The following is a 27,612-nucleotide window of genomic DNA, read 5'->3' on the forward strand; positions in this document are numbered from 1 at the left end:
AATACAAACAGTAAATAATGTAGGCTTTTGGGGACTTAACAGTTTCTGTCACTAACATTCAACTCTAATGATGTAGTGTGGAAAGCCTTATAAACAATATATAAATGAATAAGGTGGGTGTAATGCAATAACATTTTCTTTATAAAAACAAGTAGTGTCCAATATTTGCCTTATGGACTATAGTTTTCAAACCCCTGGTTTAGATCATGTCATATATTATATTGGTATACAACCAATAGGTAAGTTTTAGGAATTATTTATAATCCTTCTTTTAGAAACATGCAATGCTAAGGATGATTCCATTTAACGTTTCTATAAAAATAATTTAGGAATGCACTACAAGTGACAAATGAATGCATAGATTAGTGTGGCTGGAGAATTTCAAGAGAAAGAAACTATATTGAAAATAATGAAATAAAGAATGAATGAAGAGAGTTACTTTAATAACAAAGTATTTTTCTATAATAAAATTAATTTGCAAATAATAATGACACAGGATATTGAAACAGGAGAAAAAACTATTTTTCTTTAAACAACAAACAAACAAACATAACCATATGGGATATTAACTAACTTGCCGGTCCAATATGTAAAGGCTTGGAAACCATCACTCTCATACTACAATGAGAAAAATAACTAAACAAACTGAAAATGAACAACTCTTCTTAAATACACCAGACAATTGAAGATGCAGAGCAAACCGCTCACCTGAAAACTATTGAGTCAGGCTGCAACAAAGATTAATACATAGGTTAGACACACAAGTAAACTACAGCAGAAGCCCTGGGTAGGAAAACTTGAAACTGTCACTTAATTGCGCAAGGCTCAGGGTAGACTACTTTGATACTTAAAAGCTCTGAGGGGGCTAAGTGTTGGGGGCAGGAAGACACATCTTTGTGAGGTTTACCTCAGGAGCCATACCAGGTTGTTAGGGTGACTATTAGGAAAAAAAGGTCTTTTTGTTTCTGGCCAGAAAAAACTAACCACTTAGAAATACTGCCAGGGGTGGGTTTTTTGTTTGTTTGTTTGTTTTTGGTAACAAAGCCTGTTCTTAAGTAAACTATCATAGCCATACCAATTGGGGATTTACCAAAGACAAACCCTACCAGCTATCTGAGGGAAGGGATATACCGAACTCCAACCCCCTGTAACTTTTAAAGTTAGGGAAGATAAATGCCCAAGCAAAGATCTCTAAAAGACTGACCTAATCATAGACCTATAGAATATTTCTCCTACTACACAGCTTACCACCACATCCACAGAGCACCTGTATAGTAATGGGGGATTACAGCCATAGAATTGCAAGTCTCAAATTTCATCTCAGAAAACCCAAACACAACAGGGAAGGCAGGAAAAGTCACACACAAAAAAAATTTAGCCTCCGACACCATAGCTACAGAAAGCAGTAAACACAGCTTAATTCCAAGCCAAAAAAAAAAACAAAAGAAAAACCATAAAACTTCACACTAAAAGCCTATTTATCTTAGCTTCTATCACATAATCATGCCTGGCTTCCAACAAAAAATTATAAGGCATGCTAAAGAAAACCGACACACACACTGTGTGAAGAGACAAAGCAAGCATCAAAACCAGAATAAGACATGACAGAGATTTTGAAATTATCAAAAAGCAATTTAAAATTGCTATGATAAATATAGTAAAGCCTATAATGGAAAAAGTAGACATATAAGAACATAAGCATAGTATAAGCAAAGAAATGGGAACTCTAAGGAAGAATCAAAAGGAAATTCTAGAAATTAAAAAAAAAACTAACAGAAATGAAGAGTATCTTATATGGACATATCAGTGGAGTGCACACAGCTAATGACAAAATCAATGAGCTTACAGGCATAACCATATAACTAAAATACGAAATGAAAAAAAAAGATGGAATAAAATATCCAAGAACCATAGGATAATTACAAGTATAACAAGTACAACATATGCATAAATAGAAAAACAAGAAAGAGAAGAAATACTGAAAAGAAGAATTATTTGAAATAATGATAACTGAGAATTTTACAAAATTAATGACAGACATTAAACCACAGATTCAGGAAGCTCAGTGAATATCACACAGGATAAATACTAAAAAATCTACAAGTAGATATGCCATATTCAAACTGCAGAAAATCAAAGATAAGCAGGCAATCTTTAAAACTGGGAAACCAGGAAAACCTTGCCTCCAGAGGAACAGGAACAGGAATTACATTGGACTGTTCTGCAGAAACCATTTAAACAGGAAGAGAGTAGAGTGACTGACATTTTAAAGTGCTGAAAGAAAGGAAAACAAAACGCCAACCTAGAATTTTTTTGCCCAGTAAAATTATTCTTCAAAGTTGAAGGAAAAATAAAGATTTTCTCGGATAAAAAAATGAGTGAATTAGTCACCAGATCTGCCTCAAAAGAAAAGCTAGAATAAGTTTCTTAGAGATGCAGAGAAAGAAATAAGTCAGAAACATGAATCTACCTTACAAAAAGAAGAAGGTTACATGTTAAAAGTAAATACACAGACAAATTCAGAAAACTCTGTAATGGTGATGTGTAAATCACCTATAAATTTAGCATGAAAGTTAAAAGACACTGTTAAAAATGACATAGCTACAATAATTTGTCAAGGGATACACAATATAAAAAGATGTAAATTGTGACATGAATAATTCAAGATGTGACAAAGGTTGGAGTAAAAGTGGAGTGTTACTTTATGCCATAGAAGTTATCAGCTTAAAATAACCTGCTATTACTGTGTGATGTTTTATGTAAGTCTCATGGTTATCATAAAGTAAAAGCCTATAAAAGATATGCAAGAGATTAAAAAGTAAGAAATCAAAGCATACCACTAGAGAAAATCATCTAATCACTAAGAAAGACAAGGAAGAAGAATCCTCTAAGAAAGAGAGGAAGAAGAAAAAAACATCTATAAAACAACCAGAAAACAACAAAATGGCAGTATTAAGTCATTATCTATCAACAATAACCTTAAATGTAAATGGATTTTATTTTCCTATCAGATGACATACAGTGGCTGATTGGATTTTTTTTAAAAAAACCCAATTATATATTGCCTACAAGAAACTTACTTCATCTCTAAGGACACACATACATTGAAAGTGAAGGGATGAAAGAAAATATCCCAGGCAAAGGGAAACTGTAAGTGAGCAAGGGTAGTAATACTTATGTCAGGGGACAACAACAACAACAAGAATGTTAATTCAAAAACAGTAAAACAAGACACAGAAGATCTTTATATAGTGATAAAAGAATCAATTAATCAAGAAGATATGTTAATTGTAAATATACATGTACCTAACATTGGGACACTTAAATATATAAAATAATGATAAATCTGAAGGGAGTAATAGATTGTAAAACAAAAATAATAGGGAATTCAATAACCCATTTTTAGCAATGTATAGTATAGATTTTTCAGACAGAAAATAAATGCAGAAGCATTGCATATAAATTATACTTTATGCAAAATGAACCTAAAAGATGTTTACAGAGTTTTCATCCAATAATAGCAGAACACACATTCTTCTCAAGTGCATACTGAACATTCTTCAGGATAAATCATATGTTAGCCCACAAAACAAGATTTAACATATCTAAGAAGGTTGAGATGATATCAAGTATCATTTCTGATCATAATAGCATGAAACTAGAAATGAGTACCAGAAGGAATTTTGGAAAATTTACAAATAAACAGAAATTAAAACAACATGCTTCTAGATAACAAATCAGTAAAAGAAAAATTAAAAGAGAAATTTAAAAAAATATCTTGAGAAAAATGAAAGTGGAAAAACAACAAACCAAAACTGATAAAATGCAATAATTGCAGATGCCAGAGGTAAGTCTATGGCAATAAATACCTACATCAATAAAAAGAAAGATCTCAAATAAACAGCATAATGTTTATTGAGGAACTTATTAGATTTTTTAAGGAACTAGGAAAAGAACAAACTAAGACCAAAGAAAAAGAAAGGAATGAAATAATGAAGAGTAGAGCAGAAAGAAATGAGACAAAGAATACAAAAACAATGAAATAAGTCAATAAAACTAAGAGTTAGTTTTTTGAAAACATAAACAAAATCAACAAAACTTTAGACAGACTAAGAAAGTGAGGAATCAGATAAGTAAAATTAGAAATGAAAGAAGATACATTAGAACTGATACTAGAGGAATATAAAGGATCATGAGACTGATGAACTAAACTTCAATAAAATAGATAAACTAAAAGAAATAGATGAATTCCTGGATATGGACACCCCACCAAGATAGAATTTCAAAGAAATAGGAAACCTCAATAGATCAATAACAAGTAAGAGGATTGAATCCTTAATAAAAATTTCTTTTAAGGAAAGCCCAGGATATGATGGCTTCACTGCTGATTTCTACCAAGTATTTAAAGAACGATTAATGCCAATCCTTCTCAGACTCTTCAAAAGTGTTGAAGATGTTTACATCCGATTCATTTTGCCAGGCTAGCATTAACCCAATACCAATACAGACAAATGCACTACAAGAATAGAAAATTACTGACCAATATTCCTAATATCCAGATATCCCCCCAAAATTAGTTAATTGAATTCAAAAGCTCATTAAAAGGATCATTCACCGTGATCATGTAGGATACATCCCAGGGATGCAAGAATGGTTCAACACACACAAATCTATAAATGTGATACACAACGTTAGCAGAATGAAGAGCAAAAACCCTATGATCATATCAATAGATGCAGAAAATTAATTCAACATTCTTTCTTTTTTTTCTCTTTCTAATTCTTTTTTTTTCAATTTTTTTATTTCAGCTTATTATGGGGGTACAAAAGTTCAGATTATATATATTGCCCATGTCCCGCCCATCCCCCCGAGTCAGAGCTTCAAGCGTGTCCATTCCCCAGACAGTGTGCATCGCACTCATCATGTAGTTATACTCCCATCCCCTCCCCCCACATTCTTTCATTTCAGAAAATTAGGTATAGGGGAATGTACCTCAACACAATAAATAACATATATGACAAACTCACTGCTAACATTGTATTCAGTGAAAAAAAAAGTTGAAAGCTTTTCCTCTAAGATCAGGAACAACACAAGGATGCCTACTCTCATCACTTCTATTTAACATAGCACCAGAAATCCTAGCCAGAGCAACTGACCAAGAAAAAGAAAAAAAGAAGTATCCAAATTAGAAAGGAAGAAGTTAAATCATCCCCGTTGGCAAATAACATAATCTTATCTATAGAAATGCTAAAGAATCCAGAAAAAATATTACAACTAATAAACTAATTCAGTAAAGTATTAGGATATAAGACAAACATTTAAAATTCAGTAATATTTCTACACACTAACACTGAAACTATTTGAAAAAGAAATCAAGAAACCAATCCCATTCGCAATAGCTACAAAAAATCCCTTAGGACTAAATTAAGACAATGAGGCAAGAGACCTGTACATTGACAACTATAAAACAATGATGAAAGAAATTGAAGAAAAAAAAAAAAGGGAGGAAAGTTATCCAATGTTCAGAGAGTGAAAAAATTAATGTTGTTATAATGTCCACATAGTCCAAAGGGATCAGAGATTCAATGTAATCCTGTCAAAATTTCAATGACATTTTTCACAGAAATAGAAAAAACAATCCTAAAATTGATATGGAACCACAAAATTACCTCAAAAACCCAAAGCAATGTTGGACAGTAAACAAATATGAAGGCAGAACACTAATTGATTTCAAAATATAATACAAAGCAATAGTAATCAAAAAGCATGATGTTGGCATAAAAACAGACACACAGAATGAGGTAACAAAATAGAGAGCTCAGAAATAAATCCACACATTTGTGGTCAATTGACTTTTAACATAAATTCTAAGAACACAAAATGAGCAAAGGACAGTCTCTTCAATAAATGGTTCTAGGAAAACAGAATATCCACATTCAGAAGAATGAAATTAGACCCTCTTCTCATTCTATGTACAAAAAAATCAACTCAAAATGGATTCAATACAAACATAAGTCCAGAAACTGTAAAACTACTATGATAAAGAATAGGGAAAAGTTTCCATGGTCAATAATTTTTGGATATGGACCCAAAAGCCAAGCAGCAAAAGCAAAAATAGACAAATAGGATTTCCTTAAACTAAAACATTTTTGCACAGCAAAGAAATACAATCAACAGAGTAAAGAGATAACATATGGAATGGGAGAATTTATTTACAAACCATGCATATGATAAATGATTAATATCTAAAATATATAAGAAAATTAAACACCTCAATAGTAAGAAAACAAATACTCCAATTAAAACGTGAGTGATGTACCTTATTAAACATTTCTCAAAAGGAGACTTTCAAATGGCCAGCCGGTATATGAAAAAATGTTCAACATCACTAATCATCAGGGAAATGCAAATTAAAGCCAGAATGAAATATCACTTCAAATCTATTCCAAGTGCTATTAGGAAAATTGAAAAATGGTAAGTGTTGGGATGTAAAGAAAGGGCACTCTTATCTATTGTTAGTATAAGAATATAAATCAGTACACCCATTATGGAAAACAGTATGAAATTTCCTCAAAAACTTAAAAACAAAACTACCCTAAGATCCAGCAATCCCACTACTTTAGTATATATACAAGGAAAATGGAATCAGTATGTCGAAGAGGTATCTGTACACCCATGTTCATTGCAATATTATTCACAATGACCAAGATATGGATTCAACCGAAGTGTTCATCAATTGATGAATAAATAAAGAAAATGTGATATAGACAGATGATAGATAAATAGATAATGGAATACTATTCAGCATTAAAAATGACAAAAATCTTTCATCTGTGACAACATAGGTGAGCCTATAAGACATTATGTTAACAGAAATAAGCCAGGTGCAGAAAAACAAATATCGTAGGGTTTCATATGTGGAACTGAAAATGTTTAACTCCTAGAAGCAGAAATGTGAATGGTACCCACCAAGGGTTGGGATTGTGGGAGGGAGTTTAGGAAGATGTTGGTCAAAAGATACAAAATTTTGGTTAGATACAAGAAAAATTTCAAAACATCTATTGTACAACATGGTGATTATAGTTAATAACAATGTTTTGTATTCTTGAAAATCACTGGGTAGATTTTAAGTGTTCCCAACACAAAAAAATAAGTATTTGAGGTAATGTACATGTTAGTTAGCTCAATATTGACATTTCCCAATGTATACATATTTTAAAATATCATATTGTATATGATAAATATATGCAATTTTAGCAATCAAAATAAATAAGTTAATTAAATAAGTAATTGTAGTGAGATTTCTAGATACAATGTTAATATAGATAAGTCATGTGATTTTTCTCTATACCAGACAGGAGCAACTGGAATTTGAAATTAAAAACATGCACCACTCCATTTACTTTAGCACTACCTCCCTACAAAAAAATAAAATAGAAATAAAAAAAGAGAAAGATAGAAAAAGAGAAAATAAAATAAAATTCTGCTTCACAAAAGACACTATTTATAAAATAAAACCCCAAGCCACAGACTTGGAGAAAATATTTGTAAAATACATATCTGATAAAGGATGTGTGCTCAAAATATATATATATATAAACTTTAAAAGCAACAATAAGAAAACAAAAAAAATTTTAATAGGGCAAAAAATATCTGAACTTTCATTTTACCACAAAAGATATACAGATGGCAAACAAGTATATGAAAAGACGTTCAACATTACATGTCATTATGAAATTTCAAATTAAAACAGAAATCCCACTAAATGACTATCAGAATGGCTAAATTGCAAAACACACCTAATTTTAATAATACTGATGAGGATATGGAGCAACAGGAGCTTTTCATTACTGGTGGGAATGCAAAATGGTAACCACTTTGGAGGACAGTTTGTTTCTTACAAAGCTAAACATAGTTGCACCATATGATCGAGAAATTGTGTTCCTATTCTTGTGATACTTCACTTAGTAGAATGGGCTCCAGCTCTATCCAGAATAATACAAGAGATGCTAGATCATCATTTTTTTTTGTGGCTGACTGGCACTCCATCGTATACATATACCACATTTTATTAATCCACTCATGTATTGATGGGCACTTGGGGTTGTTTCCACATCTTTGCAATTGTGAGCACCATATGTACTCACCATCAAATTCGTATTAACTGACTTAACTGACCAACACTTAAGTGTACACATAGTAGTAACATTCATCATGTGTCGGGCAGGTGGGAGGGGATGGGTATAATCACACGTAACGGGTGCTATGTGCATCATCTGGGGGATGGACACACTTGAAGCTCTGACTCGGGTGGGGCAAAGGCAATATATGCAACCTAAACATTTGTACCCCTGTAATATCCTGAAATAAAAAAGAAAAGAAAAAAAAATACAGAAATTGTGTTCCTATTTACCAAAATGAATTGAGAACTTCTTTTCACACAACCACCTGCATGCAAATATTCATCTTTGTTTATAATCGCCAACTAAAAATGAGTAACAGACAAAAAAGGCACACTTCTTAATAAAATGTTGGTCAAAGAAGAAGTTTCAAGTAATCAAAAAAAATTATAGTGAATCAAAATAAATATTAATAATATCAAAGTTTGTGGTTTACAGCTAACGAAGTGTCGAGGAAAATTTATATCACTAAATGTTTACATTAGAAAAAAAGGAAAGATGTCTAATGAATAACTAAGCTCCCAACATAAGGAACTGGAAAAAAGCAAAATAAACCTAAAGCAAGTAGTATGAATAATACTGTGATATTGAAAATAGAAAAAAAAAGAAAAAAGAAAACAGAAATCCAGTTCTTCTAAAAAGTCAATAAAACTGGCAACCTATAAGAAGATTAACAAGGGAAAAAAAAGGAAGACAAATTATATCAGGAATAAAATAAAGGATATCATTATGGACCCTGTAATATGCTGAAATAATAAAAAATTTAAAAAAGATTATAAGGCAATGCTACAGCATTTCTACACATATAAGTTAGACAACTTAGTTAAAAGACATCAATTCCTAGAGAAGTATACACTATCATAACTCATTCTATATGAATATAAAACTGTAAAATCACTGTAATTATTAAGGAAATTGAATCTGTAATTAAAAATCTCCCCAAAGATGTTATCCCTAGAGAATTCTACCAAGTATTTTAAAAAGAAGTAACACCAACTGCAAGTGGTGCAAGAAAATGCAATTTTTAAATAAAGTTTAATAGTATAAAGCTGGACATATATCTTAGAATACAAAAATACGTGCCTTGAAAACAAAGCAATAAAAGCCCTTCAAAATAGTCCCTGAATATGCATTTACAATCTTAAAGGAGAAAACAATTCTGAACTTAAAAAATACAGCTGAGATAATTGAAAATGCAGATTTTTTTCTTTAATAATTCTTTTCTTTATTAAAGAAAGAAATTAGGGTAATAACTAAAATGAGAAAGATTAACAGAAAAAGAATTTAAGAAAAGCATTTGCAATACAAAGGCAAAGTGTGTCACAAAGAAAAGAAAAACCCCTAATAGAAAAATAGGCAGGAATTTGAAAATGCAGGTCACATGATAGCAAATTCAAACACCAGCATACACATGAAAAGATGCTGAAATTTACTGCTAGTCAGGGAAATGCAAGTTAAAGTAAGAATGAGATATCACATTACACAAATCAGACAGACAAAATTAAAATGAGCGATACCATCTATTGTCAGCAGGAAAGCAGGCAAAAAGTACCCTCCCACAATGCTGGAAGAGATGTGAATTGTTAAAAAGCATTTTAGAAAGCCATCTGGCAACTTCTACAAAAATTAAAAATACATTTACACTTTGTTCCAACAATGCCATTTCTGGGAATCTATCCCTCAGAGTAAAAAGGCATTGCTTTATGAGAACAGAAGTTCAAAGATGTTTATCGTCACATACTTTGTAACTGCAAAAACAATAGAAATAAGAAAATACATATCAGTCAATGCAATTATAAAACTATTTTAAATAATAAATTGGACATTTACCAGTTCATTAAATAAATTAAACTTAATTCTGAGTGATACATTCAGAGAATTATGCATGGTAACTGAAATTTTTGATAAGACTAGTAATGAAAAACATCTCAATATATATGATAATGACCACAAAGCAAAACATGAAATAAAAAACAAAACAAAACAAAACAGAAAAATTACCTACAGAACTACTTCATTTTATTGTCCTTTACAGATATTGCATTTTTACAAATTGAAGGTTGGGGCAACCCTGCTTAGAGCAAGTGTATTGGCACCATTTTTCTAATAACATGTGCTCGATTCATGTAATGTCTCACAAATTGGTAATGTCTGCAATATTTCAAACTTTTTCATTATTGTATGTTATAGTGATCTGTGATTAGTGAGCACTGATATTATTATTGTAACTGATTTGACTCACCATATATTGCATTCATATAAAATGGCAAATTTAATCTATAAGTGTTATATATGTTCTGATAGTTCCAAAGAACAACCTTTATCCTGTCTCTCTCCTTATCCTCAGGTCTTCCTATTTCCTGAAACACAACAATATTGACATTAGGCCAATTAATAGCCTTACAGTGTCCTCTATGTACTCAAATGAAAAGAAGATTTGCATATCTCTCATTCTAAATAAAAAGCTAGAAATGATTAAGCTTCATAAAGAAGACATGTCAAAAGTCAAGATAGGCCCAAAGCTAGGTCTCTTGTGTCAAAGTTGTGAATGCAAAGGAAAAGGTCTTGAAGGAAATTAAAAGTGCTAGTCCAGAAATTTTCAGAAGAAGATAGACTAATGGCCAAAAAACATATGGAATAATGTTCGACATCTCTAATCTTCAGGGAAGTACAAATCAAAACCACAATGATGTATCATTTAACTCCAGTGAGAATGGCTTTTAACAAAAAGTCCAAAAACAACAAATATCATGGATGTACAGAGATAGGAACACTGCCGATGGGACTGCAAACTAGTGCAACCTCTATGAAAAGTAGTATGGAGATACCTCAAAGAACTAAAAGTAGAACTATCATTTGATGGAGCAATCCCACTGTTGGGTTTCTACCCAAAGGGAAAAAAGACATTCTGTAATAAAAGACATATGCACTCAACTGTTTATAGCAGCATAATTCACAACTGCAAAGATGTGGAAACAACCCAAGTGTCCATCAATACAAAAGTGAGTTAATAAAATGTGGTGTAAGTATACCATGTAGTACTACTCAGCCATAAAATAAAATGGTGAACTACCTCTTGTATTATCCTGGATGGAGCTAGAGCCCCTTTTTCTAAGAGAAGTATCACAAGAGTGGAAAAACAAACACCACATATACTCACCATTAAATTAGTACTAATTGATAAACATTTATGTGCACATATGGAAGTAACATTCACCGGGTGTAGGGCAGGTGGGAGTGGGGAGGAGAGGATGGGTAAACTCACACCTAACAGGTACAGTGAACGCTGTCTGGGGAATGGGCATGCTTGTAGCTCTGACTTGGGCGGTGCAAAGGCAACTTATGTAACCAAAGCATTTGTACCCCCATAATATTCTGAAGTAAAACTAAATATATATTTTTTAAAAGTGCTACTCCAGTGAACACATCAGTGATAAGAAAGCAAAACAACTTTATTTCTGATATAAAGAAAGTTCCAGTGGTCTGGATAGAAGATTAAAGCAGCCACTACATTCCCTTAAGCCAAAGCCTAATCCAGAGCAAAGTCCTAGCTATCTTCATTTATGAAAGTTTAGAGAGGTGAGAAAGCTGCCAAAGAAAGGTTTTAAGCTAGCAGAGGTTGGCTCATGAGCTTTAAGGAAATAAGCCAACTGCATAACATAAAAGTACAAGGTAAAGCATCAAGTGCTGATGGAGAAACTGCATCAAGTTATCCAAAAGAAGATCTATCTAAAATAATTGATGAAGGTGGCTACCTTAAACAGGAGATTGTCAATGGAGATGAAACATTGGAAGAAGATGTAATTTAGGATTTTCGTAGTTTAAGAAGAGAAGTCAATGCCTGGGTTCAACGTTTCAAAGACTGACTATCTTGTTAAAAGCTAATGGAGCTAATGACTTTAAGTTGAAGCCAATGGTCCTTTACCATTCTGAAAATTCTAGGGTCCTTAAGAATTATGCTAAATCTACTCTGTCTGTGCTTCATAAATGAAACAACAAAGTTTGGATCAGAGTACATCTGTCTATAGAATGGTTCACTGAGTATTTTAAGCCCACTGTTGAGACCTACACTGAAGTAGAAAGATTCCATTCAAAGTTTTAGTAGTCACTGACAATGCAGGTGGACTTCCAAGAGCTCTGATGGAGATATACAGGAAGGTTAATGTTGTTTTCATGCCTGCTAACACAGCAGCTATTCTGAAGCTCATAAAACGGGAATAATTTTGACTTTCAAGTGTTATCATTTAAGAAATATATTAACTAAAGTTATATCTACTGTAGATAGTGATGACTCTAATGATATGGGGAAATAAATTAAAAACCTTCTAGACAGGATTGACCTTTATAGATGCCATTAAGAGTCTTTGTCATTCATAAGAAATAAAATATTAATATCAACATTAACAGGAATTTGGAAGAAGTTGATTCTAATCCTCATAGATGACTTTGATGGATTCAAGACTTCAGTGGTGGAAGTAATTGTAGATGGGGTGGAAATAGCAAGAGAATTAGAATTTTAAGGGAGCTTGAAGAAGTGACTGAATTGCTGAAATCTCAGGATAAAACTTGAGTGGATGAGGAGATGCTGTTTATGGATGAGCAAAGAAAGTGGTTTCTTGACATGGACTCTGCTCCTGGTGAAAATGCTGTGAACATTGTTGAAATGACAGCAAAGAATTTAGAATATTACATAAACTTAGTTGATAAAACAGTAGCAGGGTTTGAGCGGATTGGCTAAAATTTTGAAAGAAATTCTACTGTGGGGGAAATGCTATTAAACAGCATCTCATGCTACAGAGAAATCTTCCATGTAAGGCAGAGTCAATTGATATGGTATTGTTGTCTTATTTTAAAAAATTGCCACAGCCATCTCAACCTTCAGCAGCCACCATCCTGATCAATCAGACGCCATCAACATCAAGGCAGGAGTCTCCACCAGCAAAAAGATTATGACTTACCAAAGGCTCTGATGATCATTAGCAGTTTGTAGCAATAAATATTTTTAATTAAGATATGTACATTGGTTACTTAAGCATAATGCTATGACATAGTTAATAGACTACAGTATGGTATGAAGATAACTTTCATATGAACTTAGAACCTTCTGAAATTTATGTGGCTCACTTTATTGTGGTGGTTGGGAACTAAATCCACAATATTTCCAAGATATGCTTGTAGTTATGTGTAACATGTTTTAGGTGATTTGATGTAAGTGGAGTGTTGAAGGCATGAGGGGACCCAAGTAACAAATAAAGAGAAAGCAATGTATTAAATTTGTATGTCTATTTTAAAAATTAAAGAAAAAAATATGGGTTAAACTTATTTAAAAAGCTACTTTAGAGCTGATATGGTTTATTAAAAAAATTCTTTATTTTGGTAGACAAAATATCTGTGAACAACAATCTGGCAGTAGACACATCATAGAACAGCTTTCTTTTAATGCCAGGTTTTGGTTTCCCTTGGTGACTATAGTCTTTAAATTGAAAATAACTCTTTAACATAAGTTTGAGTCTTTGAACTAAGATTTAGTAGATTTTCACAAAAGCTTCTATAGATAAATCTCTCAGCCTATATCTGCATCATTTTCTTGATGTTTCTATGATCCCTTGCTTATCAGTATATTCCAAGAAATATCCAGTAGAATTTTAGTTTAAGTGGAATTATATAGTTGGGTAAATATAAGTAACAATGAAATTAGATTTAGCAGTATAATATGTTTTCTTTAGTTGTATATTCAAATATTATTTTTATTTAATAACATTTTCATATGTTATTTGCAGCAATTTAAGACATAATGCTTATAAAGAAAATGTTTTAGTTTTGTTCAGCTAGGTAGTTTTCATTTCCAGGATTAAGAACTAAAAGTCATTGCTATTGTAAAAACAATCCTTCAGAGAAAATAATCTATCTTCAGTGTGTATATTACAACTTTTTTGTGTGTTTAGAGTACTCAAGTGACCCAAGTAATAATCTGCTCAGAGATTCTTAGCTGTCCTTGACAGGAAAGCATTTAAGGTAATTTGCAAATATATCAAAATCTCATTTTCTAAAGCACACTTTTGAAGGTCCCATAGTGCAGCCTAGGAACAGAAACAAGCAATACAGGTCTTACAAAAGAAGCATTGTTACAAATGATATTCCTACTAAAAATATATAATAAAATTACAAAAAAAGTTGTATTTGTTAGAATAATAAGAAAAGCATAATCAAAATAAACTACATAAGCACTGAATTCAGATTTTAGACAAAACAGGTCACAATTCATCATATGCCAATATCTAAATATTTAGAAGTTAATAACAGTATGCACAAAACTTTTGAAATAAGTGATTTTACCCATTAATCTCTTAGTCATAAAGACTTATTGATAATAATAAAACAATGAGCAATTCAAGTGCAAAATTCTTGGTATAGAAGATTGGGTGTAATAGAAGAAAATAGACTATTCCCATCTACCCACCACTATGAATATGCAGCTAAAGCTGGGTTGAGGTTATCATCATTAAAAGAAAGTTTTCATCACATTTTACCTAAATTTCCCAAACCATTTTATCACTCCAATCCACAATTCTTACTTACATCTTTTTGTACATACATTCTGGAATTTTACTTTCAAGAATATAATTATGGTATAAGATGAATGGATGAGGTTAAGTGTTATATTCTAAATGTGAAATCACCAACCAGAAATGTTTTCTATCTTCTGACTGTGTAAATAACACTGTCTGAAATTTGGCATATTTCATGCATTAGTATGATGAAAGTAGGTAACAGTTAAGTCTGCACACACTAATATGTGTTCTACACCAAGATCAGAGATCAATAACCTACAGAGGTAAGTTACATGTTAAAAGATGTTATTAGGCAAGAAGTAGATCTGGGAATATCTAGTTTTTACAAAATCAGTGACTGGTCTGAGGGGAAAAAAAAACTGAGAAACTAGTATTTCTGATTTAGTTGAAAGAAGTATTACAGAAGAAAAAAGGAAAGAAGTATATATATTTAGCAAAAGTAAATACAGTCTCATAACACATCTGCTTTTGTTGATCAATAAAATTCTTATAAATGCATATTTCATGTTATAAAAGCTGTAATATAAGAAAATGACTGAGATAAAAATACTTACGATGCAGGAAAATTCAGAAAAGTTGATGAAAACTGAAATTAGAGCAGAAAGAACAAGATGGCCAACTGGAGACATTGATCACCATATTGTCCCAAATAGAGGAAGACTTTTCCTTTGAGAAAACATACCTCCAGTGAAATACTGAGTGAGGGAAAACTGCCAGGACCTACCCTTACCAGAGATCCCATGGGAAAAAGTGGCAGAAGAAGAAAAGACAAAATTTTGTTGGAGACCACCCTCAAGGGATTCAGAGCCCAGTGAAAAGGGTAGGTGAAAGTTTACTTTTCCTCTCTTCACAGCTGTGGCAGTCTGCCAGCTCCCTATCTATTGCAGAGTCCTTCTGCCCTGACAATTCCACGCACTTCATCATCAATGAACTAAGAGCTTCCTGGGAGCCAAGCACCAGGCTGCTGTCCCATGTAGAGTCTCTTCCCCTCAGCAACAATCTGAGCTGACACAGTAGGTGCCATGTTGCCTGCACACACACTGGGTGCCACTGTCAGCCAGAGAAGTTACAGCCTCTCAGTCTTCCTGTTACTGGATCCCACACAAATATTCCCCAATACCTGCTTGAACTATGACAATCACAAAAGAATGGAGAGATACAAAAGAGTAGCAGTGTTCCCAGAGTTCTGACCCCTGGGGCAGGCTGCCCCGAGGGGCCTGGGAAGTGCTGTGAATACTTTTTAGGACAGGAGAAGCTGAAACACACACTCTCCTGCACCTGAGAGGCCCTGGCAAGTTGCCTGTGCCCTTCCCAGCAGAGATATCCCTCACCATTTAGGGCCTTCTCCTCTTCCCCCCCAACCCCCCATCACTGCTGAGGCAGCTGTGGCTGAAAGGCTGCCTTCTCAGGACTTGTGAGTGTTCCATGAGTGATGATTAAGCCAAGGCACCTAGAAGTGGCTGCTCCAACTCTGACAGAATGCCTGCCTACCCAGGGTTCCACAGAACTTGGGGCTTGCTCTTCTCTAAAAAGAAGTAGTAAGCACTTTAGAGTGCCCCAAAGGACAAAATCTACCACAAACCCTGAGGGAGGGCAGGGCTAGCAGTTCTCTACCTGCACTGTGAGCTGCCTGGTTTGTAGTCCTGTACACAGTGGGTTGAGCTGCCTCCACAATCTCTGCCGCAGCTGGGCCAGGGTGGGAGCTGGGAATCTTGGTACTTTTGTGCTCCCAAAGGACAGAAACTGTTGTCACTGCTGAGAGAGGGAGGTATGAATGGCTTGTGTGTCCCACAGCTGCCCACCTCTGCTAATCTCATCAAGAGTGGTCAGCAACTCGTACTGCAGGCTCACAATGCATCCACCCTTCTCATGCTTCAGCATTTTCAGGAGCTGATCACCACATCCCTCACTATCACAGCCAGCATCTGAACCCAGGGAGGCTTGAGAGCAAGCTTGGGTGCTCACCTGCATCAGCTGAAAGGCAATGCACCTCCCTTTTGCTACACTGAGAAGTACAGTTCCTGGCAGAGAAGAGTAGGTGAACCACAAAGGTATCTGCTTTGAGCAGAGGGAAGAAGTTCTAGATGAGAAGGAACCAGCATAAAAATTCTGGCAGTGTGAAAAAGGAGGCTGTTTCAACACCCCAAATGATCACGCTAGCTCTCCAATAATAGATTCTAACTGAAAGGGAATTTTTGAAATGTTGGATACAGGCTTGAAAATATGAGTCACAAATAAGCTCAATGGGATCAATGAGGCAGTTGAAAACCAACACAAAGAAACCAAAAAAATTAATTCAGGACATGAATAAAAAATTTTGCTAAATAGGTAGATACTTTTTAAAAAGTATCAAAACTTCTGTAAATGGAAACGTTATCTAGGGAATTTCAAAATATAGTGGAAAGTTTTAAGAATACATTAGACCAAGCAGAAAAAAAGATTTCGGAGCTGGAAGACAAGGCTTTTGGATTATCCCAGTTAGTCAAAGGAAATTAAAAAAAGGAAAAAGAAAGAAAAAAGAAAAAGAAAAGAAAAAAAAGAAAAGGAAAGAAAAGAAAAAAGAATCAAGAGAAATGAAGAAAGTCTCCGAGAAATATGGGATTATGTTAAATTCCCAGGCATAAGAATCATATGTATCCTTGAGGGAGAAGAAAAAGCAAAAAGTATGGAAAAGCTACTTGAGGGAATAATTAAGGAAAATTTCCCTGATATTGCTAGAGCTTTAGACATCCAGATTCAAGAAGGTTATTGAACTACTAGAAGATTTATTGCAAATAGGACATCATTAAGGCACATAGTCATCAGTTTAATGAGACCCAAACTGAAGGAGAAAATCCTACAAACTGCAAGATGAAAGCATTGAGTAACTTACAATGGAAAACCCATCAGACTACCAGCAGAATTTTCATCTGGAATCTTGTAAGCCAGAAGGGACTGTGGTCTGATCTTTTAGTATTTTTAAACAGAATAACTGTCAGTCAAGAATTTTTTGTATTCTATCAAACTAAGTTTCATAAATGAAAGATTCATAAATAAAATCTTTCCCAGACAAGCAAATATTAAGTGAATTTGTTACCACTAGACCTGCCCTAGAAGAAATGTTCAAGAACATTCTCAACACCAAAAATACTAATCAATATTCATCTGTGTAAAAATATTCAAAAGTGAAAAGTCACAGCCCTTATAAAAGAGTAACACAAAAGAGAACACAAAGCAACTAAGTCACAATCAGTGTGAGGACTGGAACAGTATCTCACTCATCAACTTTAACATTGAATGTAAATGAAATAAAAATGCACTACTTAAAGGACATAGATTGACAGAATGGATTTAAAAAGAAATACAATCCAACATATCTGCTGTCTCTAATAAACTCATTTGACTAGTAAAGAGTCTTATAGATTCAAAGTAAAGGGGTGAAAAAATTATCTCACACAAATGTAAATGAAATACAAGCAAGAGTAGCTATTTTATATCAGATAAAATAGACTTTAGCTCAATAATAATAAAAAGACAAATATAGTAATTATATAATGATAAAGGGATCAATTCAACATTTGCAAAATTTGAGTATCATATTTCTGCTTATTGTCAGACAGACTTCATCTAGGATGTGCTAGACATACAATAATACAAATCCTAATATATATCCATCCTAACAGATGTTCCTCCATTTAATTGCATGGATATATCACTGTAAACACTTTAGTTAGTTTTTGTATTACATTGTTTGCTATTAGTAGCTCAAAATGTGTGTCTTTCATGTGAAATCTGATATTAGAAAAGCCTTTTAAATCTTAGACATTATAAATTATAAAGCACCCTCCAAATTCCAAATTTAAAATTAAATACAGCTACATTAGAATTATAATAAGGGTGAAAAATATGACATCAATAATTATGATAAAAATATATGTTCACTGATCTGAAGAAAAAAGCAGAGGCTCAGAGGAATGGTAAAAAAGAGGGTGAGTTATTAGTATTAAAACAAAGTTCACAAACATGATGCAATAGAGAATCAACATATTATGTAAGGCATATTGTTTTATTTACAAGTTGTAGAATTTAGGATATATCTCTAATGAAATATTTTTGCATAAATTGATAATGTGATTTTCCAAATATAAGCACATCCAATTTTGTAAGAATGCCCATTCTTGTACTGTAAAAATCTCTACGGAAGTTCACCCGCTTTGACAACTTTCAAAAAATCCATATCCTTAGAGCTGTCCCAGCAATGAAGAAGCCTTTCAGCATGGAGCTGTTATCTCAGCTCTGGCTGCTGATAGCTCTGCTAGCAATGAAAAGCTACTGCTGGGAAAAAACATGTAGTGGTCTTGAAGCTTAAATCCCACTATCAAATAGAAGGCAATTTTGTGAAAATGCACTGGGAGAAAAGATTCCAGATAGTGGGTAGGAAATGTCTTACACTCATATAGCTACCATTTACAGAGAGAACACAGAAAGCTATAGTATATAGTCCTTTTTTTCCCATCTCTGGATCAAAAATCCTAGCTATCTACATTGAATTATACCTTAAATAGCTCTACGATATTAGCATTTTATTATTCTAACAATAAATATTTTTTGCTACTTCTTTTGAGATCCACCCACAAACTGAAGGACTCCTTGTTGCTGATTAATGGCACATATTCTTATTAAGAGTTCTGAAGGAAGAAATTGAAAAGAATGTCAAATGACTCATCATCACATTATCAGCCAGCTGTCTGTCACTTATGTTCAGCAATACTATTTTTATCTCCTAACATTTGAAACTTTTAAAAGACATCTGAAATTTTGTTCCCAAGTGTGTAAAAGCATCTAAAAAATGACTTGTCATGTGTTATTATCTATTCATTCTCTATGGCCATTTTAATAAACCCATCAATATTTATTGAGCACATATTATTAGCCTAGTTCTGAACTAGAAACTATTAGACATTCACAAGAAACATAATACTGACCCCCCTGGTTTAAATAACTTAAATCTCACAGTAAGGACAGAATGGGTTCACCAAACAATACAAGGTAATGGATAACTGCTAAGCATCAGAATGTTTAAAATAAATACATATAAGAATATAGTAGAGAAAAAGCAATAAAAGCTGGAATGGAACATTGAAAGGGTCAATGACAGCAAAATCTGAGCATGGAGTTGAAAAATTGATATAATTTAAATAAAAATGTGTCATGGGTAGATATTTTAAGTTGGGAAAACAAAAGAGGCAAGCCGATTAGCATAGATACAGATAATAAGGAACTGCTTATTGGACGAATAGTACGTTCAAGTTCCAAGGTACAATGAAAAGAAGAGGCGCTGGCCCTGTGTTTTGACAACATATTGGAAAAAATGTTCTAACGTAATAAAGGTATTATAGTTCAGTAAGTAAAATGGACTACAAAACACACACCTCAGGACATTAATACAGAGTAAGAAAGAAAAGGAAAAGGAAATTTTCCAGTAGTATAAGACAAAAGATGTAAGTTTTATGGGATGACTACATACTTCCTCAGAAAATCCTTGGTGTTACTTCCAGGCAGTAAACACAATAGCAAAATTAGGATGATAAACCCGAGTATGAGGCATGAATGGTATAAATAAAGCAAGATTGGATCTCAGAGCATTAAGGGCATTGGGGTAACAGAGTACACAGTCAAGAGGAAGAGCTAGTGACCAAGTGATAAAATTATTTGTTATAATTCTAAAGTATTTCAATTTTATTTTCAATGCACATGAGAGTCCTGAAGGATTTTTATGAGAGGAGCAATATTTTCATTTTGAAGATGAATAACTTCTTTTTTTGCTTCCCTATTTTGAGGATTCTTTTCTCATACCCTTTTTATGAATATTCTCAGAGATGTAAATATTAAATAGCCATTGTAAAATTATTCTTTGATTATGACTGAGGACACTGTTAATACAAAGTGAGTAGGAAAGAGGGATTTTAACCTTTTCTTTGGAAAGGTAACAACCAATTAGGGGAAATAAATGAGATGAAGAAAGCACTGAGGAACGTTTAAGGTGAGGTAGGATAAAGATGAGATATTGTCCTGTAGATTGTGAAATAAAAGTGCAAAGGATGATATAAAAAGAAAATGAAGACAAACATTTACAATTGTCATTTCTTCACAGACTTTATAGCTCCTGCCCAATTCAGAAGTTCACTATTAAATAAGTATTTTAGCAACTTTATTCATACAACTCCTTTCTTACCCTGTGTACAAACTTTCTTTAAAAACCCATTTAGCAAGCATATCTAAATCCACATTGTATTTTCTTTACAAAAAATTATTTTAGAAAACAATTAGTCCTTAATTGGGTGCAGGTGCTAGAGTTTCCGTGTTGACACTTTTTTCAAGAAAACCTTTAGGATTACTATCATTTTAGCTATTTCCCTGAAAATATTTTTTATCTGTTTTTCAACAGTTTTAACACTGATATTTCAGCCCATAACCCCGCAGTTCTGAAATATATGAAAAGGAAACTGAGGAAAAAGGTGATGCACGCAATATGAAAATCACTGCAACTAGGCACCCACTTACTCCTTATAATAATTTCTAGAAACTCAAAGCTGGTGAAAAATATAGGGCATATTTCCATATTGCTTCAGGGAAATAAAACAATTTGGCAAAAGAATACACTGATGCAAATGACATAAATTTACACTGGCTTTTCACACATTTTCTACTTAATATCAGAGATAAGAAATTAAATAGTGGGAGTGTAGAAGTAGAGATTTTGTGTCAAGATAGCTACAGAGGGAAAAGCAAAACATAAGGTTTTGGGTTTAGTGTATGTATGCTCTCCCTGTATGACCCAGGCTGCCAACATTGAGCCTGATGGGCTACTCAGCTGGATAAAACACATATGTGCTTTGCTATGATATCTTTACAATTAAACATACCATTATATCGTATTCAATTGCTTGCCATTCCTTCCTTCTCATTAGGAAAAAAAAATGGAATATTATTCTCTGTCTTTACTTATAAAGAATATTATAATTTCCTTAAAAAAATAAAACAGCTGAATGAAAAGCTAGGTATCTCCATATATAGACACATATTTTAAAACAATACCTGATTAAAAGTATGTCAGGATTATGATATAATTACCTCTATATTATTCTTAATTTAAACAGAAAAGCACTAGTTATTCACAATTGGTAAGAAAAAAATGTATCTTGATAAATATATTTTTCAAATATTGAATACTAATTTCTATTTTAAATGAGAAAACAAAATCTTTATATTGTTGAATAATTAAGGAAGTGTTTTAGAGAACGTATTTTAGTTAAGAAAATCAATTCATGTAAAAACTTGCCCCCAAATAGGAAATGTATCTATAATACATCATAAAATAAGTTAAAATTTTAAATATATCATAGAGTTAGCATGTATAATTCTCACATATTAAAAATGATACATAAATATTTTATTCTTTGTTTTATAGAAACCAGATCATTCACATTGAGCAAAAAACATTTTTCATTTGAGAGTAAACATCTCCCTCTTCTGGAATTTTTCTTAAATTCAGGAATGCAAAGATTTTATTGAGAAAGCTAAACAATTTCAGTTCCCCATCTAGAATTGAAAATTTATCAATAGATATTACATAAAGTTCATCATAGCTTTGAAATTTTATGCAATATAAATTGTATTGATTTAACATTTTTGCCCATTACTGTAATTATTCCCTTTGTTTTAATCTTAGAATATTTAAAATGAACAATCAAAATAAGTTTTACTAATAATTAGGAGTACATATTGACAAGTAATATATATTTTTTATATCTAGTATTGCGTGCATATATTACATTTTGTCCACCTTCATGGTTTTTATCATGGTTTTTCTTAAGTTATATTTATTCAGATAGAGGTTACCCATTACATCAAAATAAAAACAAATATTGAAGTAATTTTTAAAGTAAACTCAAAATAAAATAATCAAACTACTAAAACCTCTCTCATTTCCCTACCCAAAATTTTAAGAAATCTAAAAAACAGGGCCGAGCGTGGTGGGTCATACCTGTAATCCTAGCACTCTGGGAGGCCGAGGCGGGAGTACTGCTTATGGTCAGGAGTTCAAGACCAGCCTGAGCAAGAGGGAGACTGCCTCTCTATTAAAAATAGAAAAAAATTAGCCAAACAACTAAAAATATATATAGAAAAGATTAGCTGGGCATGGTGGCGCATGCCTGTAGTCCCAGCTACTCAGGAGGCTGAGGGAGAAGCATTGTTTGAACCCAGGAGTTTGAGGTTGCTGTGAGGTAGGCTGATGCCACAACACCCTAGCCCGGGGAACAGAGTGAGACTCTGTAAAAAAAGAACTCTAAAAAACAGTACGTATGAAAAAGTACCTTTCAGACCTACATTTTTCTTACTTAACCCAAAACTACATATGTTAAAAATGACTAAGGCATTTAAAATAAAACTCTACAAAATCATCCTCAGAAGCCTTAACAAACTTATTTCTGATATGTATACATACATATACATACATAAATTTACTAGCAATTTAGATAGATTTATGTTTTAATAAAATCCACAATTAAGTTTAAAAATTTTAAAAATCACTTAGAAAAAATTTTGGTTAATCTCATAGCTTCCACATGATGACCTGAAGCAAAATCATAGATTTTGTGAAGAGATATAGATGTATTCTTAATCTATAAAAACACGAGCATATAAAACTGAAAATAAAGCTTATCCAAAGTGATACAACTGTTCTAGTGTTAAACTTAAAAAAATGCCTATTCTATTCACAAAATAGAAGTGAAATAAGACATATCTGATTGTGTCATTGGGAAGTTTTGGAAACTTGTTAATAAATTACTTGTAGTAATTTTTAATATTCCTTTTTATGTTACTTGAAAGAGACGATAATTTTCTTCAACAAAAGGAAAATAAGCAAATTAATAAACAACAGATTAGCCATCACATTTTACAATCCAGTGTAATTCTACAAGAATGACAGGAGTAATCACACATAGTACCTCAGACTGGTTGTGGTGTAAAGTTCTCACTCTGAAGCTATTAAGCTTAGCTACCATTGAGACAATTTTATCAGTAGACACAGCTATTTGGTGTCTGTTTTTCCTTTTTTCTCAGAGTTTCTGTCACTAGTCCAACAAATACGAATGAGATAGCGCTAACCGTAGTTGAAGGAAGAGGGTAACTGTTTTACTAGAAATGTTTATGTGTCTTTTGATTCAAGCTTCTCAATTCCTGAAGAGGTTTCAACTCACTCCTATCAATCAGATTCAACTTTTGCAAGAAGAAAATAAAATACTTAAAGAAACTGTTGAGGTGTGCCTCCTCTTGCTTTAGCCTCCCAGAATCAAAGTACTGATGATAATTATGAGTATAAACTGTGAACAGACACTTCAGCATCCTCTTTGTTACAGACAAAGATTTGAGGACACTGAACTTAAAAGCAAAATGAGTGTCATCATTGAGCTGATCTACAACCAAAAATCATCAAAATAGAGCATGTATTTTGGAACAGAATATTTGATTGGCTTTTTAATATTGAAATCTTCTGCCAAATAATCTTTGTATTTTGGATATGTAGAGATGATTGGACAGCTTACTTCTGGAAAGAATTCTTTAATATTTTGGTTGAGGAAATACACAGTGTTACATGTGATACATTCATTGAAGTCCTTTCCCTTTGGCAATAGAACAGCTTGTCTTAGATTCACACTTCCTACTGTTGTCTTGACATTTTTTAAGAGTTCATGGTGATGAAACACTTCAGGCATATTCTTCTTTGCTTGAATGTTTTAAAAGAGTGGCTGTTGAAGAGGAAGCACATCTTTCCTCAGAAGAGACAAGAGGAGCAGGTAGTTCTCAGAGAACAAAGGAAACCCACATAGCCACTCATCTGAGCTGGGGTGCAACTAGTGCAGACTGCCGTGGCGGCCTCCCATCCCTTTCAACTCCAAATGTGGAACCGGCCACATTCTGCAAACTTAACTCTGGCTTTAATATGAAATATCCTATACATAAGAAATATATGTAGTGTTGTAATAAAAAGAGAACAAGGCAAATATCTACATACTCATGACTCAAGTTAGAATATAAAACGTTAACAACATTGAATATGTGTGTTCCTCGTTCTAATTAGTTCTCTCTATCTCTCTCGGGAAAGCATATACCCTATGTTGATTTTTAAAAATTATTTTACTTATTTTTATTATAGTTTTACAGTTCCATTCTAATGCATATATAAGAATTTGAAAGGAATAACATTTAATGATGATATATTTTGAAAAAATCCTATGTGCTGTCATTTTTGCATAGGTTTTCATCTAATTAATATATAATGACATCATGTATTCCCTTCCCATTAATATATGTTTCAGTTTTATTTTACTTAATTTATTCTATTTTTTCTATTATAAATAATGATGCATTGCAAATTCTTTGACATATTTTGGTGCATGTGTAAAATTAAATCCAAGTTTGTTTTCTTCAGAAATTATATTGCTTTATATCACAACCCATAATGCAGAAGATATCTGCTGGTTCAATATTAATGCTGACACTTTAAATTATAAAATGTTTTAATTTTTATGCTCAAGATTTCACTTGAGATTATGTTTCTTGATTGATTCTCTACTTCACTAGTTCTCTTTCAAGACATTTTTTCTTCTATAAATTTTTATTAAATCTTGACATGCATGAAATAAAATGTATAAATGGCAAGAGTACAGCTTGATGAGATTTAACAAATACAGACATGTAACTAACAGGACATTTTAACTACAACATTATCAGCATTCCAAAAGTCCCTTTCATTCCCTTTTTCTAGTCTTCATTGCTTACTCATAAAAACAACGTCATATGGCTTAGTTTTAGATTTGCCCTCAATTCAGAATTACTAAAATAGAACACATTGTTTTTGTGTTGTTTCTTTTATTCCACAATAAAACGTGTCTATTTTCTCATGTATGCTGTATTCATTTCTATTGGGTTTGTAAGCAAGTAGTGAAATTATAGGGTAATGGAATATGATTATATTCAATTTTACTAGATTCTGAAACTCAGCTTTTTTAAATGGCTGTACCAAATTGTATACCTATTGCAGTGTATATTACCTATTGATAGATTAAAAAAGTGATCTCCTATAAGTAGTCCACTAAGAAAATTTAAAATTCTTATTATAAAACATTAGAAATGATGATTATATTTTATTAAATATATTATCTGCATTTATTGAAATAATAAAATTTTCTCTTTTTTATTCCATTGATGTGGTGAGTCACATTGGCTTTCTCCAAAGTTATTCATTGAGAAAAAAATCAATCCATAAAAACTAGTAAAATGAACAACTACATAACCTTCACTCATACTCACCAAAAATGAGCATTTTGCCACCTTTGCTCTGCTCTGTCTCTGTTTCTCTCTGCCTGTGCTAATACATATTTTTGGCTGAAACACCTTGAGCATTTCATATGTTGCCATGCTTCCACATTTTCATGATTCTGACATTTTTAAAGAGGGGAGTCCACTCTTGAGTAAACATTGGTTTCTTTTTTAAATAAAAAGCTACCATTACCCAAAAGAACAAAAGACATTCTATAAAAAAGACATCTGCACTTGAATGTTTATAGCAGCACAATTCACAATTGCAAAGATGTGGAAAAAACCCAAGTGCCCATCAATACATGAGTGGATTAATAAAATGTGGTGTATGTATACCATGGAGTTCTACACAGCCAAAAAAAACAATGGTGATCTAGCACCTCTTGTATTACTCTGGATAGAGCTGGAACCCATTCTACTTAGTATTCCAAGAATGGAAAAACAAGCACCACATGTACTCACCATCAAATTGGTATTAACTGATCAATACTTAATATTGATACTACTTATAGTAGTAACATTCATCGGGTGTCGGGCACATGGGAGGGCGGAGGAGGGGATGAGTATATTCACACCTAATGGGTGTGGTGCACACCGTCTGGGGGATGGACAGCCTTGAAGCTCTGACTTGGGTGGGGCAAAGGCAATATATGTAACCTAAACATTTGTACCCCTGTAATATGCTGAAATAAAAAAAGGTACCATTCCATACTTGAAATAAACACACCTTAGTTGTGGTGCATTATCTTATGTAGGTGCAGCAGTTCCCCCTTATCCACTGGTTGTATGTTTCAAGACCCACAATGGATGCCTGAAATCACGGACAGTACCAAATCTTATATACATTATGTTGTTTTTTGTTTTTTTTTTATCGTAACTGGACTAGCTCCTAAGTGACTAATGGTCTGGTAGCTTACACAGTGCAGACACACTGAACAAACGGACGATTCACATCTGGTGGGCTGAGCAGGACAGCCCAAATTTTTACCATGCTAGTCTGAAGGGTGCCTGACTTGAAACTTAAGGATTGTTTATTTCTGGAATATTTCATTTAATATTTTCACAACACAGTTGACCAGGGAAAACTGAAACCGTGTAAAGCAAAACCACGGATAAAGGGGGACTACTTTATTCCAGAAATTAGCTACCAATAATTGCTTAGAATTATTTTACCTATGTTCATAAAAGTTATCACCTGTAATTTTTCTTTCTTTTAACATCCTTTTCAAATTTTGTCTGATGGGATTTCCTTTGAAATTTATTTGATGCTTTTATCTCACTGCTCTTAGAATTTTTTTTTCCTTCAGTTGACTTTAGATAATCTGATGAATATGTTCCTTGGTGAAGACATTTTTGCAATGACTCTCCCAGGGGTTCTTGAGCTTCTTTATCTATGTATCAAAATCTCTAGAGAGAGTAGGGGAGCTTTCCTTAATTGTTCCCTAAAAGAATTTTTCCAAATGGTTTGCTTTCTCTTTTTCTCCCTTAAGAAT

This window comes from Lemur catta, chromosome 13 (genome assembly GCF_020740605.2).
Source record: "Lemur catta isolate mLemCat1 chromosome 13, mLemCat1.pri, whole genome shotgun sequence".
NCBI classification, from domain to species: Eukaryota; Metazoa; Chordata; class Mammalia; order Primates; family Lemuridae; genus Lemur; species Lemur catta.